The sequence below is a fragment of the Tursiops truncatus genome, chromosome 1 (assembly GCF_011762595.2).
Source record: "Tursiops truncatus isolate mTurTru1 chromosome 1, mTurTru1.mat.Y, whole genome shotgun sequence".
In the NCBI taxonomy this organism is placed as follows: Eukaryota; Metazoa; Chordata; class Mammalia; order Artiodactyla; family Delphinidae; genus Tursiops; species Tursiops truncatus.
The window spans coordinates 149,916,226-149,935,825 of NC_047034.1; the positions used below are offsets into that span (position 1 = coordinate 149,916,226).

At 44.5% G+C, this 19,600-nt stretch overlaps 1 long non-coding RNA gene across 1 annotated transcript in view; it reads left to right on the forward strand.

Moving 5' to 3' along the window:
- The window catches only part of LOC141276318 (uncharacterized), a 345,748-nt gene that overhangs the window by 92,514 nt on the left and 233,634 nt on the right, over nt 1–19,600 (forward strand). The window contains exon 2 of the long non-coding RNA XR_012325652.1: nt 7,103–7,214. This is a non-coding gene — a long non-coding RNA (uncharacterized lncRNA). The remainder of the gene's footprint in view (nt 1–7,102; nt 7,215–19,600) is intronic.

Below are 19,600 nucleotides of genomic sequence, written 5' to 3' on the forward strand. Positions count from 1 at the left end.
CTTCTATCTTGTTGCTCTGCTACCCTTCATCCACAGGATTATCAGGTCCACATTACAGCCAATGGGAAAGGGAAAAGGGAAGTGGGGGGGGTGGGGCATGTTCCTCCCCTTTAAGAGAAAGACTAGAAAATTACCCTAGTCACATCTGGCTACATCCCATTGGCTAGAACCTAGCCTCCTGGCCGCACCTTCCTACAAAGGAGACTGGGAAATGTAGTCTTCAACTGGTAGCCATCTTCCTAGCTAAGAATTTTATTACTGGGTAAGAAGAAGAAAGAGAATGGATACTGATCGAACAGTTAGCAGCCCTACAGTTAAGTCGATATGATACAATAGTGCAATTTGTTTGTAAAACAGTCTTGGGCAATCTTACATTGCATTGATAGAAGTATAAGAGCTTCTAGAACAGGAATTGGCAACCTTTTTCTGAAAAGGGCCACATAGTAAATATTTTAAACTTTGTAAATTCTTTTTTGTTTTTGTTTTTTTCTGTCCTTAAAAAATGTAAACACCATTCTTAGCTCACAGACTATTAAAAAATATAGCCTGCATGGAGGGCTATAGTTTGCCAACCTCTGTTCTAGAACAAGAAGGGTGTGATAAGTCTGGGATCATGTCTAAAGATGTACAAGAATATGTCCAGGGGCTTCCCTGGTGGTGCGGTGGTTGGGGGTCCGTCTGCCGATGCAGGGGACGTGGGTTCGTGCCCTGGTCTGGGAGGATCCCACATGCCGCGGAGCGGCTGGGCCCGTGAGCCATGGCCGCTGAGCCTGCGCCTCCGGAGCCTGTGCTCCGCAGTGGGGGAGGCCACGGCAGTGAGAGGCCCGGGTACCGCAAAAAAAAAAAAAAAAAAAAGGGTATGTCCAGAGGAGGTGGTCAGGTTGGGCAAGGGTCTCTGGATGAATTCACAAGAGCAATGACTAAAGGCATTTGTTACTTTTAGTTTGGAGAAGCTGAGACTCTTAATGAGATGATCATTGTCTTTAGATATTTGAATGACAGTCAGGTGGTTAGGAGAGACCTTTGTTCTACATGTATCCAAAGGGAAGAACTAGAATCAGTGAGAGGATGCTCTGGGAGACAGATTGCCGCCCAGCATAAGGAAGGACTTTCTCACTATTGGTTACCATTTGTGGAGCTCTTATTGTCAGGCGTTGTTCTAAGCCCTTTACATAGATGGTTTCACTTTACCTTCCACAACCCCGTCAGGTTGGTATCATTCCTACCTCTACTTTATGGATGAGACAAAGCAGCATTAGAAGGTTATATAACTAGCCCAGGCATATGTGCTACTAAGTGGTAGAGCCATAATAACTACAATTGTCTACTGCCACCTTGCATGCAAATTAAATGAGATTAGATATGTATATAATTTAGCAGTGCCAGGCCCATAGTAAGTATTGTTGCTGGTAATAATAGTTATTATAATCCCTAGGAAGTACTGTTTCTCATCATGGTGGTTGTATTAGTTTCCTATGACTACTATAACAAATAACCACAAACTTTGTGGCTTAACACAATATGTTTATTTCCTTGGAGTTCTGGAGGCCAGAAATCTGAAGTCAGTTTCACTGGGCTGAGGTCAAGGTGTCAGCAGGGCTGTGCTCTCCAGAGCCTCTAAGGGGAGAATCTGTTCCTTGCCTCTTTTAGCTTCTGGTGGTTTCTGCGTTTCCTTGGTTTGTGGCTGCATCACACCAGTCTTGGCCCCTATGGTCACATTTCCTTCTGCTCTCTGCCTTCAGCCTCCCTCTTATAAGGATACTTTGATTCTGTTTAGTGCCCTCCCGGATGATCCAGGATAACCTCCCGATCTCAAGAGCATTCGATTAACCACACCTTTTGCCATATATGGTAATATTCACAGGTTCCAGAGGTGAATGTCTTTAGGGGGCATTATTAAACCTATCACAATGGTATTTAAACAGACACTGGATAACCACTATTTTTCTTTTCTTTCCACTATTAAAAAAAAACCAGCAACTTTATAACATTCTGTGATTTATTGGTCAATCATAGTATCTGTTTTTCCTTGTTGTATTTGTGTGTGGGGGGGGTATGAAAATAGAATATATTTTGTTTAAGGTATGAGTTAGAAGCAATACCGAATACCACAGTCTGACACTATTTATTGAATAACATTTTTTCCTCCCATTGATTTAAAATTCAGTTTTTATCACTTATCACATAGCAAACACTATACCTGAAGCTATTTCTTAACTTCATTCAGTTCCAGTGTCCATTTTTAGGTTTCTGCAATTGTGCTATATTGTTTTATTTACTGTAGTATATATTCACAGTTGATAAATTCAGTCCCCTTCTGACTTCCCTGGTGGTGCAGTAGTTAAGAATCCGCCTGCCAGTGCAGGGGACACTGGTTCGAGCCCTGGTCCGGGAAGATCCCACATGCCGTGGAGCAGCTAAGCCTGGGCGCCACAAATACTGAGCCTGCACCCTAGAGCCCACGAGCCACAACTACCGAGCCCGCGTGCCACACATACCGAAGCCCGCTTGCCTAGAGCCTGTGCTCCGCAACAAGAGAAGCCATTGCGTAGAGAAGCCCACGCACCGCAACGAAGAGTAGCCCCTGCTCGCCGCAACTAGAGAGAGCCTGTGTGCAGCTAAATATAAATAAATAAATAAGTAAATTTATATAAAAAAAAAAATTCAGTCCCCTTCTATTCTTCTTTTTCAATTTTCTTGGCTAATGGCTCTTCTACTGTTTTCTTTGTCATTGTGTATTTGAACTTAAAAAATTCCTTATTATCATTTTAATGTGGTCTTGGGAAGAGAGGTGATAAATGGAGTTCTAATTGCCTTCCATAATGATCCTCCCACCCTATTTTTTTTTTTTTTTTTGCGATACGTGGGCCTCTCACTGTTGTGGCCTCTCCTGCTGCGGAGCACAGACTCCGGACGCGCAGGCTCGGCGGCCATGCTGCTCTGTGGCATGTGGGATCTTCCCGGACTGGGGCACGAACCCGTGTCCCCTGCATCGGCAGGCGGACTCTCAACCACTGCGCCACCAGGGAAGCCCCACCCTATTTTTTTTATTCTAGTGATTTTCCTTACCCATCTCCATTGAGATTTTCCAGTTTTTTGGTTGAAATCATATGGAAGTTAAATTCCAGATTTCTTGATTTCTTTCTCTCATCCTCTCTTTCTACCTATCTTATGTTAACAATTAAATTAAACTTTACAACCACATTAACTATTATATTTGTACTTAAGCATACATTTTATTGGCTTTATTCCTCATTACATTTTCTTATATAACACGTCTTCTCTTTTCTTGAGTTTACTATTCTGGCTTAATTTTTTCCTTGGCTGGAAGAGATCTTCAAGTAATTTTTTTTTAATTTAATAAAGGGTATTTCTATGTCTTTGAACACGCCTTTCTTTTGTCATCACATGTGAGAGAAATTATAATTTGGCAGCTGGTAGAATTCTCGAGTTACAATAAGATTTCCCGAGAATTTTATAAAAGTTGTGCCACTGTCTTTTAGCCTGGTGTTGCAGATGTGAAGTATGATGTCAGTCTGATTTTCTTTCCTTTTAAGCAGCCTGAATTTTCTCCCCTATCAGGAAGCCTGTAGTTGTTTCTCTTTGTTCTTGGAGTAGGAGACTGCATCTAGAATCGTATATTCTTTCAGTAATCCTACTGCTCAGCACCCAATAGACCCATATGATCTAAGGCCTCGAGTCTTTCATCAGCTCAAGGAAATGTTCTTCTGTTTCTTCCTTGATTGTTGCTTTTCCCCTTCCTTAATGATGTCATCTCCTTCCAGAACTTCATTTAGACTAATATGGGATGTTCTGGATTTCTCTGTTATATCTTGTGTCTTATTTGATTATAAATTTCTTTTTCTGTTTCTTTCTTTCTTCTTCTTTGTGTGTGTGTGTGTGTGTGTGTGTGTGTGTGTGTGTGTGTGTGTCATACCAAAATGAGCTGTGGTCTTGCCCCTTTTCAGACTTTGACTTCTTCCTATATTAGGGACAAACTTTCCACTTTCCAAAGATGCCCTGGAATCGTTGCTGTTCTGTGTGGAGAGAACATGCCTAGTTCCTGATGTCCTTTCCTTTGCCTCTGAGCCGATGCCTGTGACCCTCATCTGATCTTTGATTCTCTGAGCTTGGGGTTTTCCAGGACCTTTTTCTGGAAGCCTGTGCACTTTCTTCTTAGGGGGCCTGTGCAGAATCATACATGGTCTTATCAGCACTAATCACCTTTTCTTCAGCGACATCTCATCTGCTTTATATCTTCCCCATATTCTTTAAAATGTAGGCTTTATGGGTGGCCTCTTTCTCTGGGTCCCAGCATTGCCTCTAGTGTTTTGGTCATATAAGTGTGGGGTTTTGTTTTGTTTTTGTTTTGTGTTTTGGAGGAGAAGGAAGGAGTAAATGTCTGAGCCCAGTTCTGCTATCCCCCCAAATCAAAAGTCCCAGGGTGGAAACAGTAGAGGTGAGTGAAGCATCGCATCCGTGGCTGGATGGAATGAGCTTTCAGCTACATCTAGCTCTGGGGGGCTTGACTCTGAAGTCTAAAGAATAGAGCAGCATAATTAAAGGTTTAAGAAGCAACTTTTACATACTGGTCCAGAGAGATAGGGTTTAATTTAGCTGGGAGGACAGAGTGAGGTGAGACTTAAATGGTGAGTCACACTGAAATGACTAAAGATATAGCAGGAGAGACTAAGCTTAAATTACAGCCAAAGTGATTCAGGTTGGTCACGACAAAGACCATTTAACTCTGAAACACTTGTGTGGCATCATAGGGCATTGACTAGCCAAGTTAGGAAGCCCCCTTTTCTGGTGAGTTTTCTTGGAGGGTTAAGAGCTGTTCTATTTAAGGGAAGAGGATGGACTAAATTGTCTTCCGGTTTCCCTGACAGCCTTGGGGTATTATGATTATGATACCTTGGTGCGTATGATATTAGTGTTTTCACCCAGCCTTACTGATAATTTTTATTTTTCAGCATGAGCAGAGACTGTTTTTATCAGGAACACTTCCTCCAAATCTTTAAAACCAAATGGAGACATCTTCCCCTAACCTGCTGAGAAGAACAGGAATTTCAGTGGCTTCCTCTCTCCTGCAGCTGGAAGCAGCACAGCTCCCAGTGTGGCTGGAGACTCGCTCCCATCCCCTGGCGGTCCCCTCCCCCAGGGCGGGCTAGAGAGACCAGCCGGGAGGAGAGGGCCTGGGGCGGACTGTGGGAGGAGTGACAGAGTGACAGGCTCCCTGTGGTAGGTCTGCACCTTGTCACAGAGCCTCCTGGGCTCAGGTCTGAGGTGGCCGCGGGTCAGAGCCAGTTCCAAGCTGTGTGGCTGGTGACATTTCCGGCTGGCAGTGCCCAGCCAATCAGTGACAGGTCCAGCTAGCTTGGGTGATGACACACAAAATATGATAATTTTCTGCTAGAGAGCCCTGGGAGCTGAGAGAGAAGGGTGTGCGTGCGTGCGTGCATGTATGTGTGTGTGTGTGTGTGTGTGTGTGTGTGTGTCTGGGAGGGGGCAGTGCAGGCAGTGGCTGTGATGAGGTGAGAGGGTGACGGTGCATTGGTTTCAGCGGTTTGCCCAGGGAGGGTGGGCTCTGAGCCTACGGCTAGAGGGACATGCCCAGAGCGGCTGTGGGAACATCGGGGTGGCTTTTCAGCTAAGCTGCTGGTGTTGCTGCTGCTGGCCTGGAACCAGGGGAGCAGAGCCAGCACCGTTCTGAAGCTCTGGGGCTCCTGGGGTGAAAAAGAAACTGTAAAAGAAGGAAACTGCATTTTCCTTCCTTTCAAACATAAGTGAGGTGAGGAGTTCTGGTTTCTTCTCAGGGCGACCTCTTGAAAAACCAACACTGGAATAATAAACACTACCTGGGTGGCTGAAGTACTTAATGAATATTTTTTTTTCCATTGGGGCAGGGGGGTTGTTGTTTATCCTCAAGCCCCACCCCCAGTTTTCTACCTCCATGCTTAACCTAGTCCTGAAAAAAGAAGTAAACAAACAAAAACCCAACAACCAAACAAAACCAGCTTGTTAACAAAATCCTGAAGAAGGGCCTAAGTCTGGATCTTAGAGACTGTAAAGGTTCAGGTGGTAGTTTTGATTCCAGATACTGGTTGGAAAAAAAAAAAAACATGTGTTGGAACAAGATCTGGTCCTAGATTACATTATAGTTTGCAAGTAGTGCCAGAGGATTCTTTCGTTTGAGGGCATGGCAGTGCCCTGTGGTTAATTGTGAGCTGGTGGAGGCCCCCACTTCCTGCAGCTGCCCTGGCAGCCTTCCTGGTCCTTTATCAGCAGGTAGGGGCTCGTGAGGGGTGACACCCGTGCTGACAAGTGTCCCTGGCATTGTCTGACCCCATGAACATGTGTGTTCGGAAGTGAAGGATGGTAGTGTTTATATAACATGCTGATTAGTCACTGAGGAACTCATCACTGCAATAAATGTGTCTAGTTTTATGCCTTGTCTTTGCTCTTTCCCTCCCTCTCTCTCTCTCTCCCCCCCCTTTTCCCTCTCTCTCTCTCTCTCTATATATGTATTTTTTCTTTTTCTTTTTCTTTTTTAAAGGCACTGATGAATGAAATCATTATCCCTGCGAGCAAGCCTGCCCTGTGGCTTTAGGCATGGGACTAGCTTCCTGCGCTTGGAGTGACAGCTATTGAGAAGTGATAATTGGTGTACTGTATCTTTAAAAGGTTAAAACCCCTTTCAAAAAAGGTCTGAACTCATAGTGGAAAAGACAGGCGAGGCAGGGGTTGGCTCTGGATTCAGAAAACAGCTGCTGATTTGATTCCGTGTCTGCGGGCTGCATTTATTCCGTGTTTTTCAGCAGCAGGAATTCAAGAGGATGCTACTGTTTGGGTTTCTGATCGTGATTTATATTTATTCAGAGGAATAACAGAGGGTGGATCTGTTCCCGGCGCGAGCATGCTCACAACCAGCCGACTCTCCCATTATCCAACTGCCTAGTTTGGTGCTTCAATGTACATGTATATCTCGTGTACATATGTGTGTATACAAACGCGCATGCATGCCTGGATGGACATATGTGTGCACAGGTTATCTTTTAAGGACAATTCTTTCAATAAGGTCTTTACCCCTTACTTGAAACAGGTGTTCAGGAAAAAAATGCACAAAATCCTGACTGACCGGAATAATTCATGAAGAAGGGGCTGGATCCGTGGGTCAGAGAACACAGGACCAGTTTGCCATCCCAAGGCCGAAGGTAGGGGACTCTGGATTTTTATTCGGCGGAGGGATGCCTCGCGCTTTATTTTATTTATTGTGTTTTTGCCAGCGGCCGCTACGGGCAAGTGAAATAGCGAGCTGCGATTCCATGTCGTCGTGGCCTTTCTTGGGCGAGGTGTCCGGTGGCGGAGGCGCCGGGAACGGCCGGGTGGGCGGCCGCGCGGCGTGCGGTGCCCTCGGTGGGCTGAGCGGGCTCCCTGGCCCGGTGCCAGGGGGAGCGGCGGGAGCCTCAAGTGACCCCCGCGCGTCAATCACGGCGGCAGCGGCGGCTGTAACCCTCTGCGCGCCGCGCGCTCCCCACACCTCGGCAGCCCGGCGGCACCGGCGCAGTGGGGCCCCCCTCTCCTCTGAGCCCCAGCGGTCGGGCTAATGCCTTGTCCACCGCAGCACCTGCAGTTTTTTCTGCTGCCCTGGCTGCGGCTCCGCGGTTGTTCAGACCCCCCTGAGCCGTCTGTGTTGCCGAAAATGAGATCGGAGGATGCTGGGTGCCCAGAGAGAGGGGAAATCTTCCTAGCCCCCGCCCCCAAATGTTCCTAAAGCAAAATCGCAAAAGCCCCTCCTCCAAAGAAGATCAAACCAAACCCAAACTTTTACTCTGTTGGGGATTCTCGCCTTACCCCTCTCCCAGTCGTGCCCCACATTTTACCATCCTTTAAAAGGAGAAACACCGCTGGTGCTGAATGGCCCCTGCTGAGACTGTACAAGCTGCCCGAGGACTCCTGAGCGTGGCCGACACCCTGAACTCGCGGAGACTCGGACCGAAGTGTTGGAGAGGCGCTGGAGGCCAGGCGTGGGTTTGGTTGACCGCGGCTGCTTTGGTTTACGTTGCAGGTCGCAGGTCGGGACTACTTCTTTGGCTCGGCCCGCCCTTGAACTTTGGGGGTCGTGGATGCCGGCAGGAGGGTCTGCGGGGTCTGGTTGCTTGGTGAGCGGTACCTTGGCCCTTTTTCTGCCGCGCACCTCAAGTTTCCGGCCACCCTTGGCTTTGGAACCGCAGTAGCCGGGTGCTCGCCACCCCCCAGCTGTGTCTTGTGCTTTGGTTTTGGTGGTGTTAAAACTGGCTTGCTTTCTGGTTGTTGGGGGAGGGGAGAAGGGAGAGCGTGAGGTGTGCCCTGAATTGATCTCCACCCAGCGTTCTCCAGCCCTTGTTTGCGTGATTACGTAACTTCAACCAATGATCAGACCGTGCGCCCCAGCAACTCCCACCGTTTCCCGTCCTCCCCCCGACTGAAGAAGTTGGGTCCTATGTTTATGATGTTTTTGTGTAACTGTGTGTATCAGCGGGGCAGGGACAGTGTGGGGAAGAGGGGGAATGATTTGAGCAATTTCTGTGAAGAACATGGGGGGCAAAGATCACGTGTCCATTAGGGTTAGCGGTGGAATTGGCTTTGGGTTGGTGTTGATCTAAAGACCCTCCCACATCCCTTTCAGCTAGTCATTGCTTGTCTGAATTTGCATTTGGTCATGTCAGCCCCCTCTTGAATTCTGGAAAAGGTTGGAATCATCCCAGCAAGACCGCTGGGTTCCTAACTAGATGCATAAAACATAACACGAATCCTGAATGCAGGGTGACTGCCAGGCTCATTTGTTTCAGGTTCTAGCTGTTCTTCATACTTCCTGCTGAGGGAAACAGTTTCTGCCACGCTGTTTCAGTTTTGCTCTGGAGTTGGGCTACACTGTGGGGCTGAAGAGTAGAACCCAGATGCTGGCTGAGCTGCTCGACATATGCTCTTTAAAGCTCTGATGACTTGCAGTTGCTGTTGACCCTGTACATTCTTGCATTAAATACTGTGGGTTTTTTTTTTTTTTTTTTTTTTTTTTGCAAGGTAGGAGAACAGCTGTCCCATCAAGATATCTGCAGGCAGAGGGGGAAAGGTGTCCATGACACTCAGCTCTCTCTCCTTCCTCCCCACTCCGTCTGTTTAGCTAACGTACCCACAGGACACAGAATTGTTGCACGGGGCCCCTTTATCACACCCCTCGGTGCCTCAGCCTGGGGCTCCTAGACAGACTTGTTAATTTAGCAAGAAGTCCGGCCCTTCAGGCTGGGATGGTTTTACTGTCCTCCGCACCCCGTTGGGTCTGCTCTAAGGCAGCGACAGAGTTGTACGCCGTGGCAGTGGATGAAGGTGTTCCCCAACAGCGCTGTTGCTGAACTGTCTCTGCCTGCTCTGTCTCGGTGGCTGTCACCCTCCTTGGAGTGGAGGAGCGTGTGATGCCTTTGGGTTCTTGCCAACTGAGCCATCGAGGCACTTGGTGTATGAAAGGTACCAGCAAGAAGAAGAGGCATTTAGTCTGAAATCCTGGCAGATTCCAGGCCCCGACTTGATGGGAGATAATGTTAAGAAAGCTGTGTGACAACTGGATAGCTTTTAACTTGTCTCTCACTTGCTCTGTGAGTTCCCTGATGCCTTTCAGGTTCTTCCCTGTTCTCCAAGCTGCCCATCAAGGAGGCCCAGACATGCGGTCCTTCCTTCTGTGTCTGGTGGAATCAAAGCATATTTACAAATCTGCAGATGCACTGGGCAAGCAGGGCAGGAAACACTGACTACGTGAACAGGCAGCACTGGTGTTTCAGGACAGACTTGGCTAAAGCCCTTGACCAAGGTCGTTCTTCATCTGTAAAGTGGGTGTCACCGTCGTAGCCTTACCAAGCCCACTGACATATCTTGAGAAGTAAATGAGTTGGGCTAAAAAGTAACATGTCCTCTGTAGCTGATGGGTGTTAGGATGATACCATGACAATCTGCAATGCACATTTATACGAGGTCACTTAGCCATCTGGGACCTAAATGGTAAAGCAAGAGAGATGCCATAAGTCCATGAGCTCAGGTCAGGTATTACGATCATTGGAAAATTTCATTGCAGAAAATTTCATACCCTTCTGCAGGACTCTTCATTTACATAAAGTTCTAAGAGGTTCGATGATTAGTTTGCCAATTATACCCAGAAAATTGGAAGAGATTGATAAAGTAGTGTACAAGGGTTCTTATAGCTCTTTTCTAAAATATCACTAAGAAGTACTAGTAATGTAAGAAATAGAAATACTAAACAAGTTTAAAATAAAATTTAAAAGGCACAGGAATTCAAAGTATAGAATTTTGAGACTATTTAACATAAGTATTTAATGTGAGGAATTCAGTGAAATTTTATATATTTGGATAGGTCTTCAGAACACTGTCTTGTCGCATAATAACTGACGTGCACGGGGACCTATATGCATCAAGAGGAGTTTAAATGGCATTTTGTGTGTCCAGCTTCAAAAGGCATGAGAATATGAAGTATACCCCAAATGACTTTTTTCACCCGAGGTTTCTGGACAGCCAAGGGCTTATTGATCAAAATTATATTATAACTATAAAGCTCCCCTATTGAAATTAATTGAGAACTTTATGATCTTTTGCTGAAACTTGGCAGGGAACTATTATGCTAGAATTAGTAGTACTTATGTTCTAACGTTTGATGTTATAGAAAATTCTAAGAAGGAGGCATGGGAGCCTCAGCCTGTCTCGCTCTGACCAGAGACACATTCAGAACCTTCCAACTTGGCGACTTAACGCTGGAATTAATTGGAAGAGACTGGATGATGGAAAAGACGAAGCCAGAGAGGCATGTGCTTCTTATGTCAGTGTAGGGAATGTGGACTCCCCACCACCAGTGTGCTGTTAAAAAACGTTCAAGGTGTCATGACAACACCCTCATGTTAAACTGTGGTGTTGACTCAATTCAGACATGGTGCTCAAAACTGGAAGGATATGTGAGTTACACGAGCTTTGCCTGACCCTCTGCTGATTTGCTTAGTTACAGTTTATTCCAAAACAAAGGCAACAGGAAAGACACAAGTACAGGAAAATTAATGCTGACACTTTTTAAAGAGTACTGTATATTTAATTTAATTTTTAAATTTAATGCATATGTCAAAAATGTGAAGGCCCTAATTAAAAGTAGCAGAAGAGTATTGCTCGGTTTCTAGACACACATAAGTTCATCATTTTGGTAAATTATTTGAAGAACGTTTTGAACTTATTAAAAGAAACTGTCAATAACAGGCCATTGAATATGATCAGAAATGCTCAGAATTGTCCTGAGTTTCCATGTATATAAGCAAAGGGATACTGATGTAATAAGATGGATAAAATGCTATTCTCTGAAATCCCAGGGGGCTTGAAAGGCAGAGGAGGTAGGGGTTGGTGGTGGGAGGTGACTGAACCACTTTCTCCAAGGGGCTGCCCTTTGGGGAGGGTCACATTTGGGAATGTGTGCTTAGGCTATTGATCCAGTCTGTTCCTGAAAACCATGCATGCATGAGTGATTTGATTCCTCCCCTCATTACTAAGTGCTACAAAATACCAGGTGTGGCTGGCATTCTTCTGGAAAAAAAAAAAAAAAAAGGGTGGAGCTTTACATCTAGATGTGTGGTAGATGAACTAAGAATACCCCTTAGATTCAGCAGTGAAGCCAGGGAGAAGCATACAGAAGTCAATCTCAAGGATCATGGGAAGTCTCTGGATGTCCATGGGTCCTTGAATTGGAATTCAGGTAAAACTTAAAAAAAAAAAAAAAAAAGAGTAATATACATGACAGGGATCCAAAGAAAAGATGATAAACAAGTAATACGGATGGAAAAAAATAAGACCAGTGTTATAAATATATGACATGCTCTGCTGAGCCTTTGTCACCAAAGTTAGTCTATTCAGGAATTGCAGGCTTTGCATTAGATGCTGAAGCTATCTTAAGATCAGAGGACGGACTTTCCTGGTGGTGCAGTGGTTAAGAATCAGCCTGCCAATGCAGAGGACATGGGTTTGAGCCCTGGGCTTGGAAGATCCAGTTGCCACAGAGCAACTAACCCCGTATGCCACAACTCCTGAGCCCGTGTACCACAACTGCTGAAGCCCACGTGCCTAGAGCCCATGCTTCGAAACAAGAGAAGCCACCGCAATGTGATCAGGAACAAGACAAGGTTGCCCACTCTCACCACTATTATTCAACATAGTTTTGGAAGTTTTAACCATGGCAATCAGAGAAGAAAAAGAAATAAAAGGAATCCAACTTGGAAAGGAAGATATAAAACTGTCACTGTTTGCAGATGACATGATACTATACATAGAAAATCCTAAAGATGCCATCAGAAAACTACTAGAGCTAATCAATGAATTTGGTAAAGTTGCAGGATACAAAATTAATGCACAGAAATCTTTTGCATTTCTATACATTAACAATGAAAAATCAGAAAGAGAAATTAAGGAAACACTCCCATTTACCATTGCAACAAAAAAATAAAATACCTAGAAATAAACCTACCTAAAGAGGCAAAAGACCTGTATGCAGAAAACTATAAGGCACCGATGAAAGAAATCAAAGACGATACAAACAGATGGAGAGATATACTATGTTCTTGGATTGGAAGAATCAACATTGTGAAAATGACTATACTCCCCAAAGCAATCTACAGATTCAGCGCAATCCCTATCAAATTACCAATGGCATTTTTCACAGAACTAGAAAAGAAAATCTTAAAATTTGTATGGAAACACAAAAGACCCCGAATAGCCAAAGCAATCTTGAGAAAGAAAAATGGAGCTGGAGGAATCAGGCTTCTTGACTTCAGACTATACTGCAAAGCTACAGTAATCAAGACAGTATGGTACTGGCACTAAAACAGAAATATAGGGCTTCCCTGGTGGCGCAGTGGTTGAGAGTCCGCCTGCCGATGCAGGGGACGCGGGTTCGTGCCCCGGTCCGGGAAGATCCCACATGCCGCGGAGCGGCTGGGCCCGTGAGCCATGGCCGCTGAGCCTGTGCGTCTGGAGCCTGTGCTCCACAACGGGAGAGGCCACAACAGTGAGAGGCCCACGTACTGCAAAAATCAAAAAACAAACAAACAAAAAAAACAGAAATATAGATCAATGGAACAGGATAGAAAGCCCAGAAATAAACCCACACACATATGGTCGCCTTATCTTTGACAAAGGATGCTAGAATATACAGTGGAGAAAAGACAGCCTCTTCAATAAGTGGTGCTGGGAAAACTGGACAGCTACATGTAAAAGAATGAAATTAGAACACTCCCTAACACCATACACAAAAATAAACTCAAAATGGATTAAGACATTTTGTAAGACCAGACAGTACAAAACTCTTAGAGGAAAGCATAGGCAGAACACTCTATGACATAAATCATAGCAAGATCCTTTTTGACCCACCTCCTAGAGTAATGGAAATAAAAACAAAAATAAACAAATGGGACCTAATGAAACTTAAAAGCTTTTGCACAAAAAAGGAAACAATAAATAAGGTGAAAAGACAACCCTCAGGATGGGAGAAAATATTTGCAAATGAGGCAACTGACAAAGGATTAATCTCCAAAATATACAAGCAGCTCAGGCAGCTCAATATCAAAAAAACAAAAAAAAACAATCCAAAAATGGGTGGAAGACCTAAATACACATTTCTCCAAAGAAGACATGTAGTTGGCCAACAAACACATCGAAGGTTGCTCAACATCGCTAATCATTAGAGAAATGCAAATCAAAACCACAATGAGGTATCACCTCACACCGGTCAGAATGGCCATCATGAAAAAATCTAGAAAAGGAAGAAAAGGGAACCCCCTTGCACTGTTGGTGGGAATGTAAATTGATACAGCCCCTATGGAGAACAGTATGGAGGTTCCTTAAAAAACTAAAAATAGAACTACCATACGACCCAGCAATCCCACTACTGGGCGTATACTCTGAGAAAACCATAATTCAAAAAGATACATGTACCACAGTGTTCATTGCAGTTTTATTTACAATAGCCAGGACATGGAAACAACCTAAATGTCCATCGACAGATGAATGGATAAAGAAGATGTGGCACATATATCCAATGGAATATTACTCAGCCATAAAAGGAATGAAATTGAGTTATTTGTAGTGAGGTGGACGGACCTAGAGTCTGTCATACAGAGTGACTTAAGTCAGAAAGAGAAAAACAAATACCATATGCTAACGCACATATGTAGAATCTAAAAAAATGGTATCGATGAACCTAGAGTCAGGGCAGGAATAAAGACGCAGACCTGGAGAATGGACTTGAGGACACAGTGGGGGAAGGGTAAGCTGGGACGAAGTGAGAGAGTATCATTGACATATATACACTACCAAATGTAAAATGGGTGGCTAGTGGGAAGCTGCTGCATAGCACAGGGAGATCAGCTGAGTGCTTTGTGATGACCTAGAGGGGTGGGATAGGGGGGATGGGAGGGAGATGCAAGGGGGAGGAGATATGGGGGTATATGTATACATATAGCTGATTCACTTTGTTGTAAAGCAGAAAATAACACAACATGGTAAAGCAATTATACTCCAATAAAGATATATTAAAAAAAACACAAAAAAACCCCCCAAAACCACAATGAGGTATCACCTCACACCAGTCAGAATGGCCATCATCAAAAAATCTAGAAACAATAAATGCTAGAGAGGGTGTGGAGAAAAGGGAACCCTCCTGCACTGTTGGTGGGGATGTAAATTGATACAGCCACTATGGAGAACAGTATGGAGGTTCCTTAAAAACGTAACAGTAGAACTACCATACGACCCAGCAATCCCACTACTGGGCATATACTCTGAGAAAACCATAATTCAAAAAGATACATGTACCGCAATGTTCACTGCAGCACGATTTACAATAGCCAGGACATGGAAGCAACCTAAATGTTCATTGACAGATGAATGGATAAAGAAAATGTGGCACATATATGCAATGGAATATTACTCAGCCATAAAAAGGAATGAAACTGACTTATTTGTAATGAGGTGGATGGACCCAGAGTCTGTCATACAGGGTTAAGTAAGTGAGAAAGAGAAAAACAAATACCGTATGCTAACACACATATATGGACTCTAGAAAATTGGTACTGATGAACCTAGTGGTAGAGCAGGAATAAAGATGCAGATGTAGGGAATGGACTTGAGGACACAGGGCGGGGAAGGGGAGGCTGGGACTTAGTGTATATAGCACTGACATATATACACTACCAAATATAAAATAGATTGCTGGTGGGAAGCTACTGTATAGCACAGGGAGATCAGCTGGGTGCTTTGTGTCCACCTAGAGGGGTGGGATAGAGGCTCAAGAGGGAGGGGATACGGGGATATATGTATGCATATAGCTGATTCACTTTGTTGTACAGCAGAAACTAATATAATATTGTAGAGCAATTATACTCCAATAAAGATGTATTAAAAAAAATCAGAGGAGCGCTGGTAAAAATGAACCAACTTATTTTTATTAGAAGAAGAATTCTGAAAAATCTCTTTAGTCAAGATTCAATACAGTAGACTCTTGACAATCTTTATGGATGCATCTCAAACCCTTTACAAATTCCCAAATTTGCAAATGCAGAAACATTTGCATAGGCTCTTGACTTCCTTCTGAATCAGGTTTCTGTCCAAAGGGGAGAGGTTTCCATAATTATTCACAGGCCACCAATGATTTGCCTTTTCAACTTGCACTCAAGGAAGCAGTTTCACATCCAGAGAGTTTCTGTTTCCCTGCTGGTGTGTCGGGAGGAGGAGCTTTGACAAGACTCCCTCTCCGGCTAAGTGACTTGCTCTTGTGCTGTGTAGCTTTGCTACACAGTTCACACTTGTGCTTCAGGAAAAGGAGAGTCGCCATGTGGCGTGGCTTTTAGGGATGGTTCACACAAATAACTGAAAAAAGTGAATGGTGTGTCTACAGATGCCAAGCAGCTGCTGGAATTGGTAAAAAAAAATCACACAGGCACGCAACCTCCCAAACTCCCTCCACTCTCTGGCCCTCAATATAGATTTAATACACTCTTAGAAACTTCCCCTGACTGTCAGCATATCTCATGGAGAGAACTGGGGCATCACACAGCTGAAGCGTATGGTGAAAGACAAAACAAATCTAGGCAAGAGAGACAGAATGTAGTCATTTGCTCCATGCCCTCATTTTAAAGATTTCAAAATTTGAGAAGATTCCAGGAGATTAAAAAAACAAAAACAAACCCCACTGTGCTTATGATTATATTTAATAAAAAGAGCCAGAGCAGAATGTACTCTGAAGGTTGGGCTTTCCTGCTCCTCATTGGAGGTGTTCTCACAAGAATCTTTCCGGAGTGATTTGGGGAGAAGCTCGTAGAATTTGCAGTGGGTTTAAGAGTTCCACCAATTACAATTGAGGAGATCACATTTGCCAAGCCCCTGGAAGAGCTATGGCAGGAACCACAGCAATTTGATATGAGAGTTTCTTATTAAATGTTTCTTGATAAAATCCTTTTAACTAATTTTAATGAAATAGCCACTAGATACAAAAGAACACTTATATACTGTATATAAAGGTTTAAAGAATAATCATTCTTCATATTATATTATGATCAACACTCATGTCCTCACCAGTCAATTTAAGAAAAAAAATGTTACTGTTACCTTCGAAGAGTGGTACCCCTCTCCATCCCATCCCACCCCTCCCTTTTCAGGGATAATCATTTTCTGGACATGTCTGTCTCTTTTCCCCATGCTTTTCTTTATTGTCTCACCCTTTATATTTGCATCTCTAAACCATATCTTTAGTTGTACATGTTTGTGAATGTCATATAAGTGGAATACTGTTTATATTCTTGTGTTCATAGTTAGCCCGTGCATATCAGAAGCTGCACTAGTTGACAAACAACTGAAATATTGAAATATTAATATTTCCATATCAGTTGGTGGTAAATTGCTGCTTACCTGACTCCTCCCCCCACCCCCCTGTGCTCCCATGAAACCTATTCAAGTCCCTTCACCTTCCTAAAGGGATTACACCTGGCACAGCAGGGGGTATTGGGACCCATCTCCAGTCCTGTGGCCGGAATCCCTTCTGACTATACAATCCCTGTCCCAGCTAGTTGTTACATGTTTCATTCCCGGATTTGTTCGTATTGTTGACTGTAGCTTAAGTTTTTTCATTTTGCTGAACTGTAATTCCATGGAATGAATATACACTGTGGTTTATATATCTATTCTGCTATCCATGAACACTAAAATCATTTCCAGTTTTTTACTCTTGTAAATGGCGCTGCTGTGAACTTTCCCCTGGTGAGCATGTATATAAGTTTACTCAGGGAATATACACAGGAGTAGAATTACTGGTCACAACTGTGGGCATCTTCAAAGCTTCTAGAATAATTCAAAATTAATTTCCATCATGTTACGTGAATTTCACCTCAATAAAAGAATTTCTTACCAATTTCTCAGCTTGTAAGTCACTTTAAAAGATGTTTTTTCTCTGGTATCCAGTTTTCTTAGTTGTTTTCAGTAGACTCACCTACATACCTAGCCCACCATAGTGCTGGAAATAAAATCCACAGGGTTTCCTTTAATACCACAGTAAACTTGAACACTTGTTAACTGTGAAAGACAATGCTGAGTCTGTTGACAGGATGTATTATATATTTGCATGTGTTTATTACAATGGTTTATTCAGTTCAATCCGTGATTCATTCCATAGCTAAGATGGTATGCTCTTAGAAATGTAACTTAGGCTCCTTCCAGGCTAAGATAGAAGACAAGTTGGTGCTAGTGGATTGAGTATGAATGTGCTAAACCTGCCAGAGAGTCTGACCACAGTAGAAGTGAGCGATGCTGAGTAGATAACAGATAGTTTAGCCTTTAAGTGCAGAAGTATATCAACTGCTAGGGATTTAATTCTCCTTTCTTGGTAACCTGGGGGAGCTGATGGGTTTCTGGTTGATTTCCAGTTCCACGCATTGGCAGTCCTGTTCCGTTAGGACATTTCTCCTGGATGCAGCTCTCTTCCAAACCTGAAACAGAGTGAATTAGGATCAGAGGCTGTCCGTTTCCTCTTCCATTTACCAAGAGCTAGATGTCCAGAATTACTCACCTCTTCCCTTCCGGATGCCTGTGTTTTGGCCAGAGTTCTACCTTCATGCTACCCTTCTCTCTCTGTTCTTAGCTTATTATTGAATGATAGGCCTTACCACATGGAAACCAGCTCTCTTTGGGAGAAAAAAAAGCGCAATCATCTCGTTCTCTAAGACTGGCTCTCTCAGTTTGCAGCAGAGGACTTGGATGGCAGCTGGTACTCCCCGTTCCTCCCACCGCCCATGTGGCTGGGCTTGGCTGAACTCAACTTCCAGGCCCTTCGGCCAAGGGATTTTGTAACTCTTTGTTGTTGTAAGCGGTTTGTCCAAGACAGTGCTGGCCGGTGACACTGACGTGGTTTACTCCTAGGCCAGCAGGAACTGCTGCTCACTTCCTGGTATGACTTCTGAGCAAAGGGCCTTCAGGTTGTCATTGTCTCCTTCCCTTCCTGTGAGCCTACTAGTGATGGGGCACAGCAGATGGACATTCCGGCTGCCACAAGCCTCCTGCGGGTCCAGGGGAGGGACCCGCGCCAGTCTCGTGTTCCGTCCCCATTCCTGCTGCCTTCCTGCTCTGTCGATGTCTCTGTTCCCTTCTCATCCAGCCCGGGCAGGGGCGCCCTGGTGTGGCTGCTTCCTTACTTGGGTAGCCAGGTGAGAATGGGGTAGGCGAAGGGTTCCTTCTCTTCCTCCATCCTTTCTGGGGTTTAAGATGGTAAGAGCTCATCTTGCTGCCACCTCAGAGCAGTGTGACATTTGCTTCCCTGTTCTCTCCCTTTCTCCCCTGCTGCAGCCCCTCACCCCTACCCCCATCCCCAAATGTTCTGGAGAGAACAATTCAAGGGTGAGTGAAAATTTTTTCTTGGACAGAGACAAATTATCTCCCACCCTCCTAAGGCCAAGTAAATCTTGGAAAGGTGCTTCCCCTTTTTCATCTAATAGATGCATAGTTTCTACCTGGGAGGCAGAAGCCACAGAAGAGCCCAAGGAGAGCCTTGTGGGCTTGCCAGCCTTCTCTGTGGGTCACTGGCCAGTTTTGCAGAACATCTGCCCCTCTGAGGTCAGCTGTGAATTAGTCTGCCTGGGTATCTGATCCCTTCCACTAATTTGTAACGGCAGCGCTGGAAATGCTCGGAGCTCAGCAGCCTGCCATGAGGCTCGGATTGGAAAGGCACAATTAAGATACAGAACATTTTCATCATCCCCCCCAAAGTTCCTTGGACCCCTCTGCATTCATTTCTCCCCTCCCACCCTCTTCCCTTGGCAACCGCTCATCTGGTTTCTGAAACTGGAATTTGCCTTTTCTAGAACGCTGTATAGACGGAATCGTAAAATAGGTACTTTTTTTTGCTCCTGACTTTGTACCCTGAGCCCCGTGCTTTGAGATTCATTCACGCTGGGAGCATCAGCCGTTCATCCTTTGTGCGGCTGAGTAGTATTCCACTGTACAGACGTACTGCAAGTTGCATTTGTCTCTTGATGGAAATTCA